Here is a 3,817-nt window from a genome sequence, read left to right as displayed (position 1 = left end):
TGCCCGACGCCAAGGTGAGCGAGCCCCCGCGCCCCCGCGGGTGGCGATCCTGCAGCGGCCTGGGCGCCGCTGATCCAGGTGACGGTGTTTGTGAATTCAGGGGATTTTCCGGGGGTGGAGATGTTGGATGGCGATTCCTCTTGCAGTGCTGCCTCCAAACAGAAGTGAGATTTTTCTCGTTTTCCGGCCAATCTGTTGGCCACATGTTTAGGATGACAAGGAGGACGCCCGCCCCCTTATCTTTGGTTCTCCTAACAGGAAGGTGTCCTCTTCCAAAGTATTGATGAATATATAGGTTGTAAGCGCCAGGGGAAAACTCCAGTGTCTCACATTTGCCCCGAGGTGGGTAAACGAATGTCATGTTTACCCTTCCAGGAGCTCAGCACTTCGGATCCTTTTCCCTTTGGCTTGGCGGTGAGTGGCACCCGCCTCCTTGCTTGAGTACTTTCTCCTGGTAGTGGGGCTCCATCAAGGACATCGCTGCTCGGTTTTTGCCCCATACTCTGGCCGTCTGCAGTGACTGAGGTTGTGCTTCTCTCCTGCCCAGCTGCTGCTCCTCAGGCGGCAGAGCAAATAATTCCAGGATTTCCCCGTGTCCCAGCAGTACTTCATAATGCTACCATGGCTGCAGAGGACCACCCACAGCTGCTCCGGAGAACTTGCTCTCCGTTCCTAGGTCTTTCAGGAAAGCAGTAACCTGTGTTCACTCTACAGCAAGGACCGATGGAGCTGACAGCAGTATGATTACCATCCAAATGCTTCTAATCACTTTTAGAGCTGTCAGCATTACATGCATTAAGGCCAACTGGGATGAAGTTAAAAAAAAAAATGGAGGGATTGAGGAGATTGGAGTGTGTTTGAAGTTTCTTATTTCTTCAACAGAGAATGATCTGCCTAGTTGGTGGCGCATAGAATTTGGTTATTTTCTTGGATCCCAACTGAGAACGTCATCAGAGAAAGGAGGACTGAGGATGATTAAAGGGACCATTTCTTGGGGTTTCTTTTCTGTTCCTCTCTTCTCCCACTTCTGGACTCCTTCCTCATCATTTGGGCTGTCTATCCAGCCATCTGAATTTACTTATTCCAGGTTTCTCAAGGTGATCTACCTCCCTGTATTTTTTCCATTTTCCTACATTGATGACTCAGGAATTAAGAATAGCGTTTTTGTCAAACTGTGAGTGCGGTAATCGGTGTCCTGGATTGAAGCCAGGTGGCTCTACCTGAAATGGAGCCTATTTCGGATCATTCTTTCCCTTCCCTCAGTCTTGCCATTTGTGAAATAAGAAAATTGGTTCAGATCATTCCTAAGATCTCTTCCAAGTCTAAAATTTTATAGTTCTCAAATTACTGTCTTCTTCCCTCAATGTTTTACTTGAACATTTCATACTGTAATTCTAATTGTCTCTTTCCCTGATGACTTTGCTGACAATTTAACTTGGAGTAAACAGTCTTTCTGCTAGTCAGCTGTACTCATATCTACCACAGAAATGTCATGTCATACATGGAAGGGCTTTCTTCCAAAGGTAGGCATATTAGTAGTTTGTAGCTTTCAAATTCTAAATAGGAAATCCTAAATCATAAAAGTAACTGATAGAAACAGTGGCAGTGGGGCCTACATTGGTTTGAATGCCAACCTTCTTCAGTTCTCAATTCTGTTTGCACATGAAAATCACCTGACATTTGTTTAAACACTTTATGGAAAATTTGAAACATTTTCCATGTTTCGAGGTTTAGGAAGAACAATGTAATGAACTCCTAAATACCTGTCACCCAGTTTAAACAATGATCACATCATGAATGAATTTATATAACCTATATCCATTCACTCTCCCCACCAATTATTTTGAAGCAAATTCCAGACATGTCATATGTTATTTTATCTATTTTAGGACAGATCTCTAAAAATGAGGGTTTTTTTTTTCTTTGTTTAACATTATTATATGGGAAACTTAAAAGAGATTCCCAGGCCCTATATTTGAATCAGAATCTGAGAATTATTCTTAGACATACGTAGACATTTTGTAATTCTAATGCAGCTTGTCAGACAAGAGTGCATTGCTTTAAGAATATGGAGACCAGGTTTTCTCTTAAGCCACTTATATAATGTGCCAGTGCCTTCATTTCTCTTTCTCTGTTTACTTCAGATTATACAGCTACTGGTGACTCAGTGCAGTTTTGAGGATGATCGAGAGGCAGTGTGGAAGGTAGACTGCCGCAGCCATTTTGAAAATAAAGCCCAAATGAATAAGCTAGCCCTTTAAAGAAAAAAAAGACATTACTTTATTTGATAATCTCCTTTTAAAATATGTTTTATTGATTTTAAAGAGAAAGGAAGGGAGAGGGAGAGACAAAGAAACATCAATGTGAGAGAGAAACATTGATTGGCTGCCTCCTGCACATCCCCCAACTAGGGATCGAGCCTGCAACCTGGGCATGTGCCCTGACCAGGAATCCAACAGGCAGCCTTTCAGTGCATGGGACGATGCCCAAACTAATCGAGTCACCTGGCCAGGGCTATTTGGTAATCTTTTCACTTGATACTGTACAGTCTTATTTCTCTATTTACCAACGTCATTTAAGCCTATGTAAAGTGGGGCTCAGCAAACTTTTTTTCTGTAAAGGGCCAGGTAGTAAATATTTTAGACTTTGCAGACCATATAGGCTCTCACAACTACCCATTTCTGCCACTGTAGCATGAAAACAGCTGAGATGCTAAGTAAATGAGTGAGTGTGCTATTTTCCAATAAAACTTTATTTATAAAACATCTGGCTTACTGGCCATAGTTTGCCAACCCTCCTTCTAAAGGATGGTATGTGGAGAGACTGTTCTAAGACATGTCCTCTGCCTACATCCAGCTAGATCCCCGCCAGAACAGAGATTGCTTCCTGTAAATCCCCTCAGAGATTGTTTGGTTGACCCCTCCCATATGTCCCAGGTGTACTGGTTCCTAGAACAAGCGCTTGCCCTGGCCTGGGCAGGCACTAAGGCTATTTCCCCTTATCTAGGGCGGCTCCTGCCACAGAACTCCTATCCATTTTGCTCTGTTCTATATATTTCTTCAGTGCCTGCTGCAGGGCTTGGAGTTTATCCACATTATCTTGCTGAAGTCCAAGATGAACCTCATGTAAGTTCCCTTAATAAACTCTGATGTAATGATGGCACTGTCAACCTCTTTCTTCAGTCTCTCAGTCCCAGGAAATTTCCCAACATGGTAATGAAAAGAAACTAAGTAAGGAGTCGATATTTTTCAGAATCCTACAGACCTCATTCGATATTGGAACTGCTTTTGTTGAAGGAAGCTGTGTTTTTGACCTGATGTTTCTTGAGGCTCCAGAATTTTCATTCCTACTCCTGAAATAATTAGTATGGTGGGCAAGTAAGAGTTCATAACCAATTCTCAAAATTTAAGAAAACAATGATCTGGTTTTTATATTTTTAATGCCCTTTGTAACCTATTAGCTAAAATGGAGTTTATGAATTATTTATGAATTTCAGTATCTCTATCTTCCATTGCAACTGATAACTGAGAGCTGTTCATACTTGCATGTGAAAAATACATGGCTACTGTAATTATTTTTTAAAGAACCACTAGCGGCCCGGTGCACGAAATTCATGCACAGGTAGGGTACCTAGGCCTGGCCGGCGATCAGGGCCAATATGTGGGCTGACTGGGGATGCCCGCGGGCACCCATCTTGGCTGGCCTGGCACTGCCCACTCGCTGGCCCCGCCCCCTGCCGCCACTGGTTGCCTCCCTCTGTGGGGCGATTGGGGGGGCCCCCACTGGCACCTGCCTTGGCCGGCCTGGCATCGCCCAC

At 43.8% G+C, this 3,817-nt stretch overlaps 1 protein-coding gene across 1 annotated transcript in view; it reads left to right on the top strand.

Moving 5' to 3' along the window:
* Positions 1–6: 6 nt before the first annotated feature.
* The window catches only part of PRKAB2 (protein kinase, AMP-activated, beta 2 non-catalytic subunit), an 18,421-nt gene continuing 14,610 nt past the window's right edge, over positions 7–3,817 (top strand). The window contains exons 1-2 of the mRNA XM_014540866.1: positions 7–14; positions 3,064–3,125. The gene's annotated coding sequence lies outside the window, so the exon portion shown is untranslated. The remainder of the gene's footprint in view (positions 15–3,063; positions 3,126–3,817) is intronic.

The sequence above is a fragment of the Myotis brandtii genome, unplaced genomic scaffold (assembly GCF_000412655.1).
Source record: "Myotis brandtii unplaced genomic scaffold, ASM41265v1 scaffold250, whole genome shotgun sequence".
Classification (NCBI taxonomy): domain Eukaryota; kingdom Metazoa; phylum Chordata; class Mammalia; order Chiroptera; family Vespertilionidae; genus Myotis; species Myotis brandtii.
The sequence above is the reverse complement of the archived record's forward strand: the minus strand, read 5'-3'. Positions and strand labels throughout refer to the sequence as shown.